Source organism: Mandrillus leucophaeus, unplaced genomic scaffold (assembly GCF_000951045.1).
Source record: "Mandrillus leucophaeus isolate KB7577 unplaced genomic scaffold, Mleu.le_1.0 Scaffold389, whole genome shotgun sequence".
In the NCBI taxonomy this organism is placed as follows: Eukaryota; Metazoa; Chordata; class Mammalia; order Primates; family Cercopithecidae; genus Mandrillus; species Mandrillus leucophaeus.
The window spans coordinates 2,600,759-2,622,970 of NW_012104131.1; the positions used below are offsets into that span (position 1 = coordinate 2,600,759).

The 22,212-nt window shown below is 34.8% G+C and overlaps 1 protein-coding gene across 1 annotated transcript in view; it reads left to right on the plus strand.

Annotated features, from left to right (window-relative positions):
• Positions 1 to 22,212, plus strand: part of COBLL1 (cordon-bleu WH2 repeat protein-like 1) — a 100,006-nt gene that overhangs the window by 4,996 nt on the left and 72,798 nt on the right. The window lies entirely within an intron of this gene.

A 22,212-nucleotide genomic window follows, 5' to 3' on the forward strand; every position in this document is an offset into this window, starting at 1 on the left:
CCACAGTCCTCATGCTGTGCATTAAAGCTTACTTACTCTTCTGAACACCTTCTTAAAAATGTTTTGTTGTGGAGAGAGATGTAGGTACAAAGTACGCAGAGCTGTATAAGAGACAGTCAAGGCTAGAAAGCAAATGCCAGTGACAGTTCTTGTGATATTCTGAGCTATAACCTTATCAGTCAGTATTGCACACATGGAGGAAGAAATAATGCTTCTGTCAGTGAAAGTAATGGGACATGTAATTTTGTATCAAAGTTTCTGTCACTCAGAATAGTCTGTGTTTGATTTTGAACATTCTGGAAATATCAGAATTGCTGCAAAGATGCACTTTGATTTAGAAGAAGACTGACTATAAAATCTAGGTGTTTCAAGTCTTCTTCTTTCACATCAGGGCCCTCACAGTAGAACGTTAGTAGAAGTGAAGCCATGAGACTGAAATGCCAGCTTCTACTGGCTGAATTGAGGTTTCCATGGTAGAAAATGATGTTTGCTCTGGACCCATTGGGAGAAATTTTAGGGCATCTGCCAGGAAGTTTACCTGGTTCTTTTTACAAAATTAAATGCCTGCTTTTTTATCCGAATTTTATTTTTATATACTCAGCTTTCTTCAAACTATCATCCTACAAGTAATTTTAAGGTTTAAAAAAATATTATACAGATGTGCTTCTTAGCCATAAGATCAAATGATGAATTAAAATATTTTGTATATATTGAGAATCTGCATTTATAACTTTATAAAGGAAACAAAAAATTGGATTCTCCAGTTTTAAAATTGCTTGATAAGGAGCTGCTTTTTATTTTTGTAATTTTTATTGTGTAAAACACGTTCTCTTCAGAAAAAGACCCTATGAAAATGTTAGCATGATTATTCCCAGAATGATTTGATAAGACCAGTGAATTCCTTCTTTTACATATTTGCCAGAGGTAAGAAGTGCCTGGCGCTTACGCATACATGATAAACAGTTGAGTTAGTAAGAGAGCAGGGCAGTTGGTTCAGCATCCTCTAAAAGTAAAGCGCTAAAGGAACTACTGTTTTATAGAGACTTTCTGGAACAATTGTAAGTAAATATGTTGTGTAAAACTTTTAAAATAATTTAACCTTTCCTAATCTTTTGCTTTAAAAATATCTAATATTTTCTCTCAAACTACTATTACCCTTACACATTTTAATATGTCTGAGGACTCTTTTTCTCTGTCAGCATTTTTGTAGAAAAAACTGAAATAGTTATGTTTTTGTGAATTGATGTTTTGGAGAGTAAATTATGTAATTTTTTTTCTTAACGCATTAAATGTATATGCAATGATTAAATGTACATGCATATTAGGGAAAATTTTTTTTAAATATAATGCTTAATCCATTAAACTCTGTGTGTATACATTATTAACTACTGCTGTTCATTATGTTCTTACTGGAAACACTTCCTTAAGACATGGTGAAGTTCCTTTCAAATTATGGTAAATACTTCAGTAAACAATATGATAAATTACACTAATCTAGGGCTTTAGCTTTTACAAGGAATAATCTCTATCATTTAAAATATGAGAACCCTATGAAGCTAACTTTAGGTATTTTCTTCGGGTACTGGACAGAAATTCAAACTAGAATGAAGCATTTTGATCTCTAGATTGGCACTCTTTCCCCTGTACTCTTTCCCCTGGCATAGGCATCTCTGTGTTAACAACCCTCTTGCTAGTAACAATTGCAGTTAGTCAATTTACCTGCATTAAATTAAAAAAATAAAGAATCCTTTAGTACATGACCCTTAGAGCACACCTTGAGTGTAATATTAACTGTGTCAGCATGAACCTTGAATAAGAAGGTTGCTCGTGGACATTCTAAGTTGGCTGGTACACGATTACATATAACTTTGCTAAACTAACTGAATAATGCAACTTGACTCATCTCCTTGCTTACAGTACTGTACTTTCTGTGTGTGCTAAAACATTATTCTTTTATTAAGGACTGCATTAACTTCATCCCTTAAATAGATGTCTGGTATTATGTAACATTAGATGAATGTGAGAATTAGTCTTTTTATGTAAGATAAAATTGTGGTATAGAATATCTGTGGATAGCCAAATGCATCCTTTAATTGAAACTCCAAATGGTTTGTGTTGAAAGTTTGGTGGCTTAAAAGAAAAAATTGAGTTAACATTGTCTTGTGGTATAAAGTATTGCTTCTAACAGAGCTAATTAGTATTTAAAGAAGTCTTCTTAGAAGAAATGATAAGATTAATTAAAATCTTTACAGAATGAAAGAAGAAATAATACATATACTTAGGAGAGATTCCAAATGTTCAAATTATAAATCTACTTGCTATTATAAAATGTATATAAAATGCGAAAAATAGTCAATAGAATCATTGGTTGTATTTTTTTGTAAAACAAGGGCTGTGTTTCTAAATACCTTGTAGAAATCTAACTTATATAATTCAAATGTAAATTTCCCTTAGAAATAAATACATGAGATTTACATTTTCCAAATTTTGCCGATAAAGAAACTTGATCATATTTAAGGTTGACATAAACCAGACCAGCACAAACTGCAATCTCGCCATGTTTTATTTTAAAAATAAAAAAGATAGTATCAAGTTACTATCTGTCACTGGTTTATGGCTGCTAACCACACACTGTGAGGATTAACAGCTAAACAAATCCCCTTATTCATGTAGGGCATGAGGTCAGATGATTGAGACTATACATAGGCAAACTTAATGATGTCATTAATAAGGAAGAGGAGAAGGTACCTTTCGGTGTCTTGTTTACTCCCTATGTTCTTTAGAAAGCAAATTACTGAACCATATGGAAAAGGAAAAAACTAAGGTGAGTAACAGAATTGTTTAACACAAACTCATTATACATTCAATATTAAGAGTATAATTATATTCCATTTTCATGTTTGAAATAATTATGCAATGATCTTTAGAACTGGATGACTCTTCTGTAGAATTTTGAAGTTATATAGCTATAACTTGGAATGTTTAGATGCCTTATCACAATTTATTCTTGTCAAAGGAAAGTAGATAGTAATTTACAAAGACACATGCAGTAGTTGGCATATAAACCATGTATGTGGTGATGTACAATTAGTAACTAGTGCTTTCTAAACCTGTCTCCATCTATTCAAAATAGTGTGTCTTGTACTGACGCATTTTTTTTTTAACTTCAGCCTGTTGTCAATTATGTCATGAAACTCCCAGGTCATGTGGAGAAGCCCATTTATAATTCAGTTGAGGTCACTTGTTTGTTAAAGATTTTCACGTTTTGCAAAATATACTTAAGTTTGAGTTTATGTTTTGTCTAATAGGAGTACTCTAATCATGCTGTAGTGCCTGAACTGAAACTGTACACAATTTTTTTTTTCTAATAAGAAACTCTAGAAAATAATGATACCCTGTTGTTTAAACAACAAAATATTTGGATGGAATATCAAATTGATTACGCGTTACATGTGTGTTTTTTGTTTTGTTTAGAATTATTAAAGATGATTTTCAAAGTGTCATACTGTTGACGTAAAAAACTTAGGTGGTTGGTCAACGTCATCTGTGGTTTCTTAAAGTGCACATACATTATAGGTATCTCATCAAATTCATAAATATAAGCAATGATCTCAGTGATATAAAATTAGTTTTGCTTTTGAGATAAAATTTTTATATTTTCTAACTTTTTATAAGAATAGTGGTAGAACGCAATTAAGAAAATATTGTAAGAGTAACATAAGTGGTGCTTATGAAATTGAGGACAAAATATAGAACATAAGGATCTTTTTGTGAGATCAGTACAATAAAAATATCTTATTTTTATTTTAGGATCAAAAAGTAAATGTATAAATTAGGGCTTTAGCTTCTGTATCTTGACATTCATAATAACTGGACCACACCTATAATACCAAAATTCTTGTGCTATAAAAATTGTTTTAATGGCTTTAATATTCAATGGCTATTTTTGAACAAAGTCTTTGCTAAGACATTGCTAAGTACTAACCGCCACCATTACTTGGCGTGTTATATACGCCTTTGTTTCTAGGTCCACCTATTTCCTCAGGGAAAGTTTGTATAAATGAGACTACCGTATATTTCTTTCTCATTTCCTTTTCTTGTTTCTGGGAGGAAGAATTGCAATGGATTTTACAGTGTTTATACATTAAATCAGATACCTTTCTGTGGTACTGAATGTGATGGTAGTTGGGAGGGCCAGGAGTAGTATTTTTGTTTGTTTAAACGAGGCAGATGAAAACATTGTTTACTTTTCAGAATATGGGTATTTTTCCTTTGTTTTAAAAGATTTAATATAGTTTTACAGATCATGAAGGCATAATTATAATGAATTAGTCTTTAGTATGCATATAGCTAATGCTTTTCTTTTAATAAGTTAGTGTTTCTTTTAGTAGATGTCATTTCAGAGGAACTATTTATTAGATAGGTTCGCATAATGTATTGTGTGTGTGGGTTTTTTTTGTTTGTTTGTTTCAATCTGTACTCTAAATAGAATTTTAAGATCTTAGATTGGTGTTTCAGTGGTGCTGGGCACACAGATAGGGCATACAGTAACAGAATGGCAGAGGAGAAAGAAATGGGTCTTTGAAATGAACTTCTCTGGGTTTTAAACCTAGGTCTGCTGTTTACTGACTGAGGACAAGTTAACTCCCTTCTCAGGAATTTATGCCTCGTCCTGTAAATTATACACAAAACAACAACTCACAGTGTTGTGGTAATAATTAGTTTAATTCATATATAGTCTCCTGCACATTGTACCTTAGTAAATTCTATTATTTATGTTTTTATGGGTATTTCAAAAGTGCTCATTTGTTGACCAAAGACACCTAAAGGGAAAGGGAGAACAAGGTAACATTTGAGACTTTTTATGTGTATGTGTAGTTGATTAATATTGTCAAGTAATAAACTGTTGGTTCTTTAAATACAGGAATTGTACTTATTTCTTTACCCATAGCCAGCATAGGTGCTTAATAAATGCTTGCTCTAGGAGGGGTGCATGTGGCAAAACTAAAGTTTCTTCACTTCCTGGTTTAGAGTTATTTCCCGTGCATTGCTTCTTTTAACTCCGTGCAATTACTATTTTTGAAATTGAGAGAGGATCTAACTATGTTGCTCAGGCTGGTCTCGAACTCCTGAGCTTAAGTGATCTGCCTCCCTTGGCCGCCCAAAGTGTTGGGGTTACAGGCATGAGCCACCGTGTCCGTCCCAATTACTCTTAAATGAGCTCATTTTAATTAATCTGTAATTTGACCTTTTTCACAAACAGGAATATAAAATATATTCTTATTTACTGATGGGGAGAATATATATAAAATGACTTATTTGGTAGAGTTGTCAAACCACCAGTCTGAAAGTAAAAGGCAAATGTCTGTACGATAGATGGGAAGAAGAAAATGATTTTCGTGGAATATAGATGTTTAGCAACCCTACAGCTTGGTTATTTTTATATATTGCTGGAAGACAGCCTGGTTGTTGAATGGCTGAGGATAATTTATTCTTTGTGCAGGTTCTTGTTTTCTATGAATCAGGGTCAAATGCTGAAAGGAACTGTTATTTCACACTAAATACATTAAAAATTCTCACCCAGCATGCTTTTAAGAAATGAGATTTTTTTTTTTTTTCAAAATTAGGAAAACATTTGAACACATAATACAGTATGTGTGTATCTGAAAGAGAAATCATTCAACCATGTTTTATTGAGCATCTTCTTTGTTCCAGCAAATATTCTAGATGCTTCAAGACACAGCTTTAAACCAGAGAGTTAAGGTGCCTGGACTCAGTCAGCTTCCATTCACTGATATGAACTTGCTAATCTGAATTAATAACTGAGAATTGTGAACATTTACAATAAACCATTTGCATATTGTTGCTTATATGGAAACATTTAGTGTGTAAACAGATTTCTTTGCTTAGTGTGCCATTGTGTGCTTGCAATAAAAATATGCCTAAAAATAGTTAAGGAAATAGGAAGGCCAGTGCTTTCTCAGAGATTTTTAGAAATGTCATTTGTCAATACATATTACTTATCTTTAAATTTAATTGTGATTTTTCAATTCTGATGACACTAGTAAGATTTGCAGATTTTTAAAATTTCTTTTTATCAAATTATTTACTAAGGGATAGATGATAGGAGGCATTTAACTAGTAGACATAAGATGGTTCTGGATCATTTCTTGCCCAGATAAGAGGGATTATTTCTGTAGATGAGTAAAAATGGTTTCTGGAAAGCTTTGCTTTCTGTATTTCTATCTTAACTCAAAGGTGTCCAATCTTTTGGCTTTCGTGGGCCACACTGGAAGAAGAAGAATTGTCTCGGGCCACACATAAAATATATGAATGCTAACAATAGCTGATAAGCTAAAAAAAAAAAAAAAAAAAAAAACACACCTCATGTTTTAAGAAAGTTTACGAATTTGTGTTGGGCCACATTCAAAGTCATCCTGGGCTGCATGTGGCCCTCAGGCCACAGGTTGAACAAGCTTGGCTTAGATTATTATTTTATTGAGAGAATCATTTGTATTGTTTCTGGTGCATGTGATCTATCCACAGTCTTCTCATTTTCTACTGCCTTTCTTCCAAATTGTGTAATAAATTAAGGAGTAGCAGGTGGTTGCTTTTGCTTGGCCTGCACGTGTTTGGATAAACTAAAAAAAAAAAAAAAAAAAAAAAATCAAGTTTCAGGTCATGATTTCTTAAAGGTTTGTCAGTGTATGTATCAAAGTTCCCCATCATTCCTGTATCTAGTAATCTGTAGAAGTTCTTAAACTTCAGTCACAAACTTGTTCAAATAAGATCTCCAATCCCTCAGTCATACATGCTGAATGTCTGTTCTTTGCACTGTTTGGGGCTAGGACCAGTAGGGTAATTTCTAGTTCACCTGCTCATGCCAGTTATATTTCTTCACAATTTTGTTTTACTTAACCTGTTGAGGCCTGTTTTTACAATTGCTTATTTTAATAATGTAATTTTGAAAATATTATATACATACAATGCAAAAACAGGAAGAGCTGTTTCCATAAAAGCAAAATTAAATACTTCAGAAAGAATCTTTGGTGAGCTACCTACCCTAACCAAAAAATTATGCTATTGAATTATAATCGAATGAGACTACTAAAATAATGAAGTAAAAATATGAAATAAATGAATTTACATATAAATTATTTTGCAGATGTATTGAAATATTTGATCTACGTAGAAAAGGAAAACATCAAAGGCAAGCCTTTGTATGCTGTGTATGCAAGAAGGATAGGATGAAAATCCCATCAGTGGGTGCATTTGCAAAAAAGAGCTTTCACTCTACATCAAAGAGCAGTGAATGAATTTGCATCTGTGCATTTTAAGTTAGAATGTTTGAGGTTATGTGAACTTTTGATTTCCCACTTTACCTGACCTTTTTGTAACCTACTGACTAGAAATATTACAGAATTTTGTTATACTTGCCTCCCTTTTCGATCATTTTTCTAAATCATTAATCCCAAACTATTTTCCATAAGATAATGCTAGTATATCTTCTATCTATATGTTTTAAAACTCTAGTGATTTTTCCAAAAAATGAACTTATTTAATTATGTGAGAAAAAAATTAAAAATCATTCATGCAGTTTTATGTTTGAATTTGAAAGTACACTTTTGAACGGCCCATTGTTGCATAAGCATCACTTGGAGCAGAATTCCATCCCTCTCTGGTTTTCGGTAGTGAAACCAGTACATGAGTTAAACACAGTTATGCTGTCTTCATTGTACCAACTACATCTTTCTTTATTGAATATGTTAGTTTATTCATTATCCTTATGATATACTCAACATTTATACTAACCCATTGATCTGTAGTTGAAGGAAGAATGGCTTAATGAAAAAGCAGAGGCTTATGGTTCTTCAACTGTTTTAATCATAATCAAAATATTTCTTGGATAATTAATTTTGTGTCCGAGTCTGTGTTTTGTGTAATATAGGTGTGGCTTATAGTTCTTGAATATCTGTTGATCTTTCATGAGTAACTTATAATTTTAAATGCCAGTGGCTTTAAACTATTTCCACGTGAATGGAGGAAAGCAGGAGGAATCAGAGAGTACTAGGAACATGTTATGTATCTATGCTGTGAAGTCTTAACAACAATGACATACTGTATTAGTTCGTTCTCTCACTGCTATAAAGAAATACCTGAGACTGGGTAATTTATAAAGAAAAGAGGTTTAATTGGCTCATGACTCTGTAGGCTATACAGGAAGCATGATGCTGGGATTTGCTCAGATTCCAGGGAAGTCTGAGGAAACTTAGAATCATGGCAGAAGGCAAAGGGGAACCAGCACTTCACATTGCTGGAGCAGGAGGAAGAGCAAAAGGGAGGAGGTGCCACATACTTTTAAATGACCAGATCTCACAAGAACTCACTATTGCAAGAATGGCACTGAGGGGAAATCCACCCCCATGATTCAATCACCTCTCACCTGGCTCCATCTCCAACAACGGGGATTACAATTCAACATGAGATTGGAGCAGGGACAGGGAACCAACCCATATCACATGCAAAAAAAGGTATATGCAAAGACTTGTATGTGAGTGTTCATAGCAGTGTTATTCATAATAGCCAAATAGTGGAAGCAACTCAATCATATATTAATTGGTGAATGGGTAAATAAAATGTAGTCTATTCATACAATGGCATTCTATTAGGGAATAAAAAGTAACAAAGTATGGATATTTGCTACAACAGCGGAAGAAGCCATTCAGGAGAACACATATTGCATGATTCCTTGTATATGAAATCTCCAAAAAGCAAATATATAGAGACAGAAAACACTCTACTGGGTGCTTGAGGCTGGGGTCCATTAGGGTTAGAGCAGATATATTAGAAAAAATTATGATCTTGGCTTATTTAAAGGACAAATAAGAAATAGTAGAATGAAAAGAACTTCAGAGATCTTCCAGACAGCCCTTCATTTTACAGATGAAAAGGCAAAAGTGACCTTCATTTAAGTCACTGTTCCTAAATGTATTTTTGATTAGCTTTAGTAATTGCTTTTGTTTCTATGTTTCAATTATTGTTTTGTTCATGTATATCGTAGAGCATAAGATTTTTTATTGTTTTACATTAGTAATTTTCAAACACAAAAGGAGTATTCATTACTCACTTTTCACCCAGCTTTAAAAGTCACAAACGCTTTGCCAATTTTGCTTTAGCTATCTCCATTTTGTCCCCTTTATTCATCTCAAGAAAATCCACACATAGCCATTTTACTCATAAATATTTTATAATATATCTGTAACTGATAAGGAAATTTAAAAAATACTTTTTATGGCATTAGTGTATCTAACATTTGGTGATTATGTCACTTAAATCTCTTATTCTATATGGGTTCTTTCCCACTCCCTTCTCTTTGTTCCTACATTTTGATTTGTTAGTTAAATTGGATTATTGATCTTGTAGACTATCACAAATTCAGGATCTTGCTAATTACATTCTTGTGATTGTGTTTATATTGTTTTTCAATCTACTTAATTTTTTGGTTAGAGTCATATTAAATGTTTTAGGTAAGAGTACTTCATATGTGGTGTTGTGTGTGTTCCGTTGCAACATGTCATGAAGCACATAATGTCTGTCCAGTATTTAGTGATGCTAAATTTGAAAAGTGGATTCAGGTGGTGTCCATCTCATCCATTTATTATATTCCCAGTTAAATTCTCACCTCATGGCTTAGAGTTCGTTGATGAATGGTTGCTTAATACTGTTTTTGAGCAAACATTGAAACCAATAATTTTCTAATTATTTTATTCCTTCTGTATTTTACTAGCTAGAATTCTTTAAAGGAAACCCTTGTTCGTCAAATGTTTTATTTCTGTATGAACTGTATTTCAGGCAGTATAAATGCTTGATTGATTCTTTCCCTACATTTTCAGGGTGCTAAGAGATGTCCTACCCTAGCGTCCTTCATAGTGACTATTTAGTTTATTATTAATAACTTATGGATTTTTAAAATAAATGTTATGTTTCTATACAATGTAGTCATTCTTTTAGTATTCAAATTATCCCATCTTAGGCCAGAAAGAGGCCCTTCCAGTTGCCTGCTGAGTCATTTTGCCATGACCTCCATAGTCTGTGATAACCTCTCTGATCCTAAAACATTCTGTTTGCCAGAAAGGTCTCATATGCTTTTTTGGCCCACACCTGGACTCAGCCATTTTTTCAAGGAACCCTGGTTCCTTTGGTGGAAAATATATTTTCAGACCATAGGTACATGCTCTTTGCTACTGGGTGATGACTGTCAAGTGGACAGCTGGATAATATGCACTTTCGAAAGAAGAAAATCATGTTCATACTAATATATTCAATCAAATTTAAAGTTACAGCATTTTTATTTAACTCCAATTTTATATTTATCTCTTCTCATTCAGAAAATATTGACTCCTAATAGTATACATTTAGGTATTTATTTTATAATTATATGAACAACATAGTTTCAAAATACTATGTTAAATAACTACTAATAGACAACTGGTTACAGTTTTAAAATTTTTAGTGTTTTTGTCTTTAGAATATATCATATTAGGAGCATATAAAAAAGAAAAGCTAGCTGGGTGTGGTGGCTCACACCTGGTAATCCCAACACTTTGGAAGGCCAAGGCAGGAGGATTGCTTGAGGCCAACAGTTCAAGACCACCCTGATAAACATAGTGAGACCCCATCTCTACTACAAAAAACAAAAAAAATAGCCAGATGTGGTGGCACTTGCCTGTAGTATCAGCTACTCTGGAGGCTGAGGCAGGAGGATCTCTTGAGCCAATAGCTTGAGGCTCCAACAATTACGCTTCTGCACTCCAGCCTGGATGATGGAGCGAGACCCTGTCTCAAACAAAAAGAAAAAGAAAAGCTGTTATTTAAAAACATTTAATGTTTAAAGGCAAAATTTTAAGATACATTTGTAGAAATCTAACTTTCATTCCTATTCCTTTTCTCCCACATAGATAATCATTTTTATTTTTATCTTGACATTGTTTCTATTATATTCCATATAGAACCCCATCTACTTCTTATCAAAAGATATTATACTAAAAGCACTTATTTTCTTCATTTCATTTGCCAGTCATGAATGTATACGATCTTTTTCATTCCTTTTCATGATTGCATAATACTTTATCAAGTGAATGTACCATAATTTGATGTAGTCTAATATTCATGGATATTTGGTTTGTTTCTTATCTTTTGTTTTCAAAAATGCTGCAAGAACTAACCTTTTGCATAAGCCATAAGCGAGTGTGTCTTTGGGATAACTTCCTGGTAGTAGGATTATTGGGCCAAAGGGTAACTACGTATTTGATTGTGTTAGTTATTGCTAAATATTTCTCTATAGGGAAAAATTCCTCCATTTTGGTCTGCCACCAGAAAGGTATGAGAGTGCTTGTTTTCCCAGCCATACCTATAGTGCGTAGGCAAATTTTTTACATTTTTTTCTCAAACAAAAAGAAAAAAAACATTTTTTTCATACCTGATACGTACGAAGTATATTTTTGCATAAAACTAAGGATTTTAAAATTGTATAGTTATTGGAAACGCGACCCTTTATGCCAGGAATCAGTGAGCTTTTCCTGTAAGTGGCCAGACAGTAAACATTTTAGACTTTTAGGCTCTAAGGTCTCTGTTACAACTACTCAACTCTGTTATTGTGTGAAAGCACTCATAGATTATATGTAAACAAATGAGCATGTTCGTGTTCCAGCAAAACTTTTTTTTAAAAAAAAAAGGATGATAGGCGGCCAGGCACAGTGGCTCATGCCTGTAATCCCAGCACTTTGGGAAGCCGAGGCGGGCGGATCACGAGGTCAGGAGATCTAGACCACCCTGACTAACACGGCGAAACCCTGTCTCTACTAAAAATACAAAAAATTAGCCGGGCGTGGTGGCGGGTGCCTGTAGTCCCAGCTACTTGGGAGGCTGAGGCAGGAGAATGGCGTGAACCCAGGAAGCGGAGCTTGCAGTGAGCCAAGATCGCACCACTGCACTCCAGCCTGGGTAACAGAGCGAGACTCCGTCTCAAACAGAAAAGGATGATAGGCTTAACTTGGCCTGTAGGTCATAGTTTGTTCACCCTTGCCTTATACTGTTTTTAATAATGCAAACTTTTTAAGATGATCAGATACTTTTACCAGGCTAGCTAGTTTGTTCTCGTATAATACACTATACATTTAATATATTGATTAAATGAGACAGCTGAGACTCAGCTCAGTATATGTTGGATTGATACTAGAACTGAAGTATACTGTCTTGTAATGCAGCACTCTTTCCAATTCCCCACTACCTCTCCTGGTTGGTGCAGGACACTGTATATTGGATTGTTTCATCTATGGTACAGTAGATGCTACTACTGGCCAAACTTACAGTGAAAGTACTTTGAGTTGTCGTAGACTTGTCCTCCTTCAAACACACATGCTCAGTTGACTTTTATTTTGCCCAGTGACACTCACTTTTTTTCTGGCTCAGTGGTTGGCACTGTCACCTGTGGCAAAAGAGCATGGTCAGGTTAAACAGCCCTATAAGGAAGGATTAAGCCTATAATTATGGATTCACTTGAGGCCAGTATTAATCAGCTGAACTATTTGAGCATAATCACATAATGACTATAATTTTTCATCCAAAAGAACTTATTTTTCCACAGAGCGAAGAGCAAGTGAGCTAGCATTTCAGAGGTTACAGCAACTGTTTAATTTAGAGATTAGCAACCTTTCAGAAATGACGTTGTAAGACTTGATTTATTCTCTAGTTGCGTTGCTACTTCTCTTATAATGAGATGGCTGGGAGATAGTGGGAAAACTGTGATTCAATCTTTGCTGAGAAAAGGTAAAAGGGGCCTGGTAGGTACTTGGCACAGAGCTGCCTAATATAAATGTGAAAATTGTACACCTGGATGTTCCTGTGGATATCCTGTGAGGAGAGAATTTGAGTGAAGATTTGGAAACTTACTGGGTTTTAACTTACTATGTTGTATATGGAGTAATATTTAGGTTGATCTTTTCATGAGTTATATCGAGCAAAGGAAACTTTTAAATCAAATAACTTGATGCTTATTTTTGTCTATGATTTGTCAACAATAATTATTTCATATAAAAGCATAGATAAAGGCCTCTAATAGACATTTAAATATGTGACACCAGTGTCTTATTGAGGATGTATTTTCCCTGCACACCTTTGTTTTCATAGCATGGGTTTTTTCCTTAGGTCAGTGTTTTCACTGCTGTATTGATATATCAAGTGTGTTATGACAAACAGTATTCGTTGTTGTTTTTTTTTGGGGGACGGAGTTTCGTTCTTGTTACCCAGGCTCTAGTGCAATGATGCGAGCTTGGCTCACCGCAACCTCTGTCTCCTAGGTTCAAGTGATTCTCCTGCCTCAGCCTACCGAGTAACTAGTATTACAGGTATGTGCGCCACCTCACCCAGCTAATTTTGTATTTTTGGTAGAGACAGGGTTTCTCCATGTGAGTCAGGCTGGTTTCAAACTCCCGACCTCAGGTGATCTGCCCGCCTCGGCCTCCCAAAGTGCTGGGATTACAGCCATGAGCCACCGTGTCTGGCCAATATTTGCATTATTAAATAGATCCATATCGTCATTGCATTTCTTTTGCTGTATCTGTGGCAGCCTCTTGACTCAGTTATATAGTCTGTGAAGGAGGTCCTGTGTGCATAGGACTTCTTTAGTAATTAGCCGTTAAATAGAACAAGAGTTATTGATGGGGATCATAATTTTTTCTAATATCTTTGCCTTTATTTTAGTTCAGTGGTTTCAACCTGTAATGTGCTAGATTATCAACATATATTACCTGGACCCCGTATGCAGGTTTACTTTAAATAGGCACAAAGTAGGGCCATCCAAGCAAACCTTTTTATAAACAAGTTCCATAGGTGATTCTAATATCTACCAAATTTTGAGAATCACTACCTTAGATACAGTTTTATTGTAACTTTTATTTTTTTTTACTAGTTTGCTTTGAAAGAAGTTACAGAAATAGTGCAGAAAGTTTCTCTGTGCCCTTCTCCTAGCTTTCCCCCAATTATAATATCATATATAATGGTAGTATGTTGTCAAAACCAAGAAAGTGACATCAATACTAATGCTATTAACACAGGTACAGACCTTTTTTTGATTTCATCAGCTTTTTACATGCATTCTGTAATCATTATGTTTGTTGATTCAGGTTTGTAGTTCTATGAAATTTTGCCACATGTGTAGATTTATGTAACTGCACCATTCATTATCAGAGTACAGAACTCTTCACCACCACAAAGAAACTCTCTTATGTTAACTTTAATAGTCTCATCATGCCTCCAAATTTGGCTGCCATTGATCTATTTTCTGTGACCTGAAGTTTGTCCCTTTGAGACTCTTACATAAGCAGAACCATACAGTATGTAACTCCTTGAGACTTTCTTTTCTCAGTCAGCATAATGCCTTTGAGATCCATCTGAGTTGAATGTATCAAAACTTGGCTGCTTTTTATTGCTGAGTAGTTTTCTGTTGTATGGATGCATCATAGTTTTTTATTTTTTCTCCCATGGGAGCACATTTGGGTTGTTTCCAGTTTGGGTCTATGAAGAAAGCAGCCATAAACATTCATGTAGAGGTTTTTGTGAATATACATTTTCACTACTCTTGTGCAAATACCTAGGAGTAGATTACTGGGTCATACATTATGTGTATGTTTACTTCTATATGGCAGTGCCAAATTGTTTCCCAGGGTGGCATTCACCATTTTGCATTCACATTATATTTGCAGCCACATATGAGACAGCCAGTTTCTCCACATTTTTGTCTGTACTTGGTATTTACCAGTATTTTAAAATTTAGGTGTGTAGTGGTAGCTCATCATAGCTTTAATTTGCGTTTTCCTAATAGATAATGTTGTTGAACATTTTTTTGTGTCTATTTGCCATTCGTGTACCCTCTTTGGTAATGAGTTTAAAACTTTTTTCCATCTCATGACTGGATTGTTTCTTACTATTGAGTTTAGAGGGTTCTTTGTATATGCTAGATATGTCTTTTTGCTGAATATGTGACTTGCAAATATTTTCTCCCAGTCTGTGGCTTGCGTTTTCATCCCCTTAATAGGATCTTTCACAGAGCAAAAGTTTTTAATTTTTGATGAAGTCAAATTTTTTGATATACATATATGTATACTAAATCTATGGATTGTGCTTTGATGTCATATCTAATCCTGTGGCCTAACTTTTGTTCCCAAATATTTTTTTTTCTTGTGTTTTTGTCTATAAATTTTTTAAGTTTATGTTTTAAGTTTAGATCAAATTTAAGATAATTTTTAAATAATGTGCTACATTTGATTTTAATATTTCTAAACTCTGTTTGAGATACTATGTCCAAATAGTTTTTTTAGCTAGTATTTGTCAAAACCCATAGCTAGGAAAATTATTTTGGCAAATTTATTTCAGGGAATTTTCTTTATCAGTATATGGTGATTGATAGGTTTACCGCAACATAAATTTAAAATTTTGACAGAGTCGATGATGCTTAATATTTACCCAAGTTCATATTTGAGAGTAGGTTATTCGGATTGTGACTTGAAAGCAACTTTTGGTTTTATTGTTTGGTTGGCTAATCTACCAGTAGGCTTGCTTGGCTGACATATGCATTCCCACTCTTTAATATGTATATGTGCATATATTTTAATAATTATAACTCTTACATTTAATGTTTTAAATGCTAGGTTAGAAATTTTGGAAATTTTTTTAAAAAATCAACTAAAATTTTTTAACTTCCTTTGGTGGAGAACTTTTTTTTCTACATTTATTGTTTCAGAGAACAAGTATAGTAAAATTTTTAAAAATCCACAGATAATTTTGTTTTTAATGAGTAACTTTTTCTTCAAATTTTTATGAATAATAATTTAACCTTTTTAAAGTAGAAATACATATTTGTAATAAGGCCTTTTATATTTAATTTCTATGTGCCAAAGAAAAAAGAGTTCAGAATTTCACATAGTTCTCTCTTCTCATGTTTTTGTTAATCATTAAAAAAAAATTTAATTGTAGTGTCAATCACATTTTTATGACCTTTTTTGGACTAATTTTTCTAAACCACAGTGATTCTCCCATATATGTTGCCTGCAAGGCAACAAACAAAAGTGCGAAGGAAGCTTTCAGTAGATGATGTTGAGTCCAGTTGCTGCTGACACTTGTACGGGCGGAAAGCTGTGCAGGAACACAAGTGAGCATTGGGACATGGTTTTGTGGTTTGGGTTTGTTATTGAGTGAAGTTATTTGGTCATTTCTATAAATGTTTATGAATTATTTTAGGGTTCTATTCAAAAAAGGATAGTATTTGTTAGGGGATTATATATATAAAACATTTGGCATAATTTCTGCAACTAGATAAGCATTCAGTTAATGTAGAGTTTTTTTTTTCCTAGAGTGCATTTAGGGCATCTTTGCTGTTGTTTAGTTGGACTTATTTCATTTTTAAGTTATTGGTGTCTGAGGGCCTCATATGGTATTTCTTTAATCTGCTCACCATTTCTATATGTAGCACTGAGTACACAGGGGGTGCCCAGTAAGTGTTGTTGACTGTCTTGTGACTCATTGTAGATATTTCTTTTAAGTCTGTTTTCTCAAATTGCTCATTTGTTTATATTAATTTTATATCTCCTCCTTTGATATAGCTATTTCTGCTGAAGGTTTTTCTCATCTTTTTTCTCATCTTGTTCCCTTTTCTTGTTAAGAAAGTTTGACTGTCTTAACTGTGCAAAAGTAAACATCCCCTGTAAGATATTTAGGAAAACCCAGAGATAAACTGAAATTACAGGAACATTTATGGGACATATATAAGACATTTAATATTTAATTATTATTATTATTTTTTGAGACAGAATCTCACTGTCACCCAGGCTGGAATGCAGTAGCATGATCGTGGCTCACTCCAGCCTTGACCTCCCAGGATCAGGTGATCCTATCACCTCAGGCTCCCAAGTAGCTGAAACTATAGACATGAACCACCATGTCTGGTCTAATATTTAATTTTTACTTTGTAGTTATATTTTCCTATCCTATATCTTAGTCTGTGTTGGTGGCTCCTTGAGAGAGAAACCCAGACAGACAGAGGTGTGTGTGTATATATGTAAAATTCTATTCACTTCTATTTGTGCATTTTCTTATGTAAATTGTATCTCAGTAAAAAATATAAAGTAAAAGATAATTTTTGTTTTCTTTCATGAGGAATTTTCCTCTTTGATAAAAGAAAGCAAAAATATAACAGGGATTTAAATTTGAAACACTTATTGCTAAACTTATGGACTGCTTTTAAGATATGTTATATATTCACTGATCCTGAGACCTTGAGTTTACATAAATGTGATTGACCTAGGTAGCAGCTTTTAGGTGTATATTAGAGTTTATAAAGTTCCAGTGAAGGTGTATCATTAAGTCTAACTGAATACTTACGGTGTGCTAGGCATTATATGAGACCGGTCGTTCTCAAAATTGACTGTACTTTAGAATCTCTTGGGGAGATTTTTAAAAATCCTCACAAACCAATTAAATCAGAAACTCTGAAAGTGACACCTAGGCCTCAGTATTTTCTTAAATGTAGGTGGGTCCATTGTGCAGCCAAGTTTGAGAACCATTGTGCTAGAAAATGAAGATACCTAACCCATTTAACCCTCTCAGCAACCTTGAGAGGCTGGAAGTGTTATTCCAGTTTTGCAATTCAAGTTCCGGTGAGATCAAATGACCTAATAACTAATTTGTGCAGTCCCAGACACAAATCAAGGTCTCTGACTCTGAATCTTGTTTTTTATCCAATAACTCTTGGTGATTAGTATGTAGATTTTTTTTCCTTTTTAAATGCAAGTGTTATCTTTTTTTATTACCCCGTGCGTTTCTGGAATGCATTAATGTTGTCACTGGGAGATTATACTGTATGTATTTAGTGAGCAAGATATTTTTGTTTTCTCCCTCTCATATCGCCCACATGTCCCCACCAGAAACAGTGAAGGCCAAATTATACAACGATTATCTAAAGCACTTATTTTAAATTTATAGACATTAGAATAAGTTTATTGACTTAGAGATGCTGCTTAGGAGTAAACTATTTCTCTATCAACTTTTATAAAAATATATTTTTGCCTTTTTTTTTTTTTTAACTATTTCAGATATTATAAGCAAAATGAAAAATAGAAACCAGGGTTTTGGAATTGAAAATATTATTAGGATATTACTAAATGTTGAAGAAATTTCCCTAGAAATTACCTGGTGATGACAAGTAGACGGGGAATGGAGAGAGAGAATTATGTTACTTAGCATCTCAGTAGCTAGCTATCATAGTGAATATTAAATTTTCCTCACCAGAATTATTTTTAGGAGTTACATGTTTTCTACTGGAATACATATCTGCTTAAAATAGGAGAATAAGAATTGCTTCAGGAAAAGTTACTTGGCAAGTGAATTTGGAATAGACCTCTAGTGAAAGCCAAAGGAAAATAAGTGCTCATGGTGCTCACTAGCGCATTCTCTCTCGCGCGCGCTCTCTCTCTCTCATGATGTCAAATACACACGTATGTATACTAACACATTTGTATATGTGTATATATGTACTACATGCATAGAATATATTTAGAGTAAGGTGAATAAAAGCTGGCCGTATGTCTATTAAAGGTCTGAAATGATAACTAAGCATGAGTCAGAGCAACTTCTAAGATGTATTTGGGAACCACTTTTGCACAGCATAGTGATGTTTTTATGTATACATGAAAAGTATGGCAGGATGATAAATGCTGTCCATTTGTTTATATGAATTTAAAAGGGCATTTAGAAGCAAATGAACTATCTAATTTCATTTAAGAAAAAACAGCTTTTGAGTTGAGACCTAAATTAAATTTAAAGAATCCTGTCATTACCTACATGACCCTTTTATTACATGAATTAGAACACAGAGCAGGTTATGTCTTTCTGGGTATATGACAACTAAATTACAATAAAGCTTCATCTACTCATGCTAACCTTATTCTCAAAGGTCTAATGATACAAAGAGGTTCTATTGTGTTCCTGTGGCCCACTTTACATAATTGCTATGTTCCTTAAAAGTAGTAAAAGGGGAAGATTTGAGAGAGGTATAATAACAAAAAATGAATCAACCTAATGAAGCTATATTTAAGTAGATTCATTCTTTAAGAATTAATTGAACATACTCTGCAGAAGGTAATGTACTAATAAAAAATGCCAAAATTATGTTAATGGTTTTTGCCTCAAAAAATGTTTCTGGCGGATAAGGTGATGTACTTTGGAAACTATGCACAAGGTATCCTGGGGTATTTCCTGCATTGTGCTAGTCACTTGGCTACATCTTTACTCTTTCTGCCATACTCTACATGCTAGAGGGAAACCTGTGTCTTTAAAAGCAAAAATTTTTTAAATTTTCCTATATTTATTTCAGACAGGGTCTTGTTCTGTCACCTAGGCTGGAGTGCAGTGGCACAATCATAGCTCACTGCAGCGTTGACCTCCCAGGCTTAAGTGATCCTCCTACCAAGTAGGTGAGACTAGAGGTGCATACCAGCATGCCAGACTAATTTTTTAATTTGTTTGGTAGAGATGAAGTATTGTTATGTCATCCAGGCTCTAGGGTTCAAGTGATTCTCCTGCCATGGGCTCCAAAAATGCTGGGATTACAGGTGTGAGGCACTGCGCCCAGCCGGAAAGCTGGGTCTTGTCTTTGGATTTGCTCCACTTCATCATCACGCAGAGATGGGTGTGATAGATCATCATAGCTAATTATTGAACAAAAGGATTTACATGTTTCCTTTAAATACAGACAAGATCCTAAAAGAATTTAAAATAGACTTCTATGTGTAAAACAAGAAAGGTTCTTGGATTATAAAAAGGATGTGCTGTAAATGTAGGTCATGCCAGGAGTAGTGCTTTAGAACATAGCGAGTATGTCAAATCACCTGAAACTGAAAGTCAGGTACAGGGTGTATGTAGAACTGTCATTCTAGTTTGTTTTTGAGTGGTGAGATTGCAATCAAGGTATACGCTGGGGCTGAAGTCTCTGTTGGGGAGATATTTGCTTCCAAGCTCACTCTTGTGACTATTGGCCTGATATGTCAGTTGCCACATGGGACTCCCCATAGGGCAGCTCGATTCTCTCAGAGCAGGAGGGTACCTAAAACAACACCATGGTCTTTTTGTAACCTAATCTCAGAAATGACAGCCCATCACTGTTGCTGCATTCTGTTTACTGGAAGTGAGTCACTAAGTCCAGCCCACATTCAAAGGGAGGACATTGCACAAGGAAGCAAAGTCATTGGAGATCATCTTAGAGGTGGTCCACTGTGGTAAGTGTATTTCCTTAAACTGAGTATATAAAAATATTATTTTAACATGTAGTCAACATACAGTAATTACCAATAGATGTTTAATACCTTTTACTAAGTCTATGGAATATAGTGTGTATTTTACACTTACAGCACTTCTCAACTCAGATGATATATTTTCATTGGAAATACCTGATCTGTATTTAGATGTCATGAAATTTATACTTGAAAAAATAGATTCTGGGCCAGCACGGTGGCTCACACCTGTAACACCAGCACTTTGGGAAGCCGAGGCGAGTGGATTATTTGAGGATAGGAGTTTACGACCAGCCTGGCCAACATGGTGTGACCCTGTCTCTACAAAATTTAGCTGGGCATGGTGATGCATGCCTATAATTCCACCTACTCAGGAGACTGAGGCATGAGAATTGCTTGAACTCAGGAGGCGGATGTTGCAGTGACCTGAGATCGCACCACTGCCCTCCAGCCTGGGTGATGGAGTGAGACTCTTAAAAAAAAAAAAAGTTCCTATACGCAAGTTGTCACAAATATACTTAAACATTTTCCAATAACTGAATCAAGTATCAGTTTTAAAATTCAAATAAAACTAAATAAAACTGTAGTCCCTCAGTCACACTAATTATGCTTCAAGTGCTCAGTAGCTACATGGCCGCCATGTTGGACAGCAGAGTCCTAGAAGTTTTGCTGCAAAGAAGGGAGGGTAATGACAAGGTACTTGGAAGAAGCAGACAAGTAGTATTTAAGATAATAGAAACCTCTGCTTTTTTTGTGTGTGTGTGTGCACCTTGGAGAGAGAGATTTAAAGTGGCAGAAACATGGGATGAAATTGATGTGGCTATGGTCAGACTTGAGTGGAGGTGCCATGGAGGCAGAAAGCCTGAAGGGATGAATGGCTTGTGGTAGGGACTTGTTATTCCAGGTGTTGAAATGTAAAATAATTGAGTGTGGGGGACTGAAGCAAGAGCTTTTCAAAATTTTCCTTTGCGTTTGCCATTCCCTTCATCATTTTTTCCTAGTGTGAATGCCAAGAAAGAGAAGAGCACTTGGAAATGGATCCCATTTTCCAGGCTTCCATTTCCTATGAGCCTCAGAGGAGACCCTTTCCTGACCAGGAGCAGAAGTGTTCTCAGCATAGGAAGAGCTACCTGGGAATGGGCGTCCTGTCCATGTGACTCTCAACCAAATGCTGCTTGTAAATTAGTGCAACCACTGTGCCCTGCCCTGACTCTAGTCCTAACTATCTTGTTTCCATTTCCAATCTCTAAACAAAATTGTGCATAAATATTTGTATGTTTGAGGTAAAGGGGCATGGGATCATCTTGTTCAATACCTGTATTTTGTAAATGAGAAAATGGAAGATCAGAGAAATTAAGTAATTTACTTATGGTAACGCAAGTGGCCATTTAGGGTACTCCCAGGCCTTTTGATGTCCAGTATATTGTTTCTCCAACCTCACCTGGGGAAGTAGCTGACTCAGTGGTAGGGCTGGGGTATGGGTACATCTGGCATCTGCCTTCCTGTTTAAATGTTGAGGCTTATGGCCCTTGCTAGGGTTACTGGGGCAGGGGGTGGATTTGGTGGGTTTTCATTTGTAGTTGTCCCATGTTCTCTGTGCTTTTGGGCAAATTTCTTAAACTTCTGTAAACCCCAGCTAAATGGCAGTGGCAACTGCCTCATAAGATTAAATGTAGACAAAAAGCACCTGTACAGGACTTAGAAGAAGATATTCAATAACCACATTTTTTTTTCTCCTTCACTACCTGGCTTTTGCTCATTCACTTGTTGTTGTTGTTTTTGTTTATTTTGATGAATGTTTAAGCTCTCAAAGAAATGATGTATGTGATGGTAAGGAGCGCCGACTTTAGAATCAGACACCTTGGGTTTA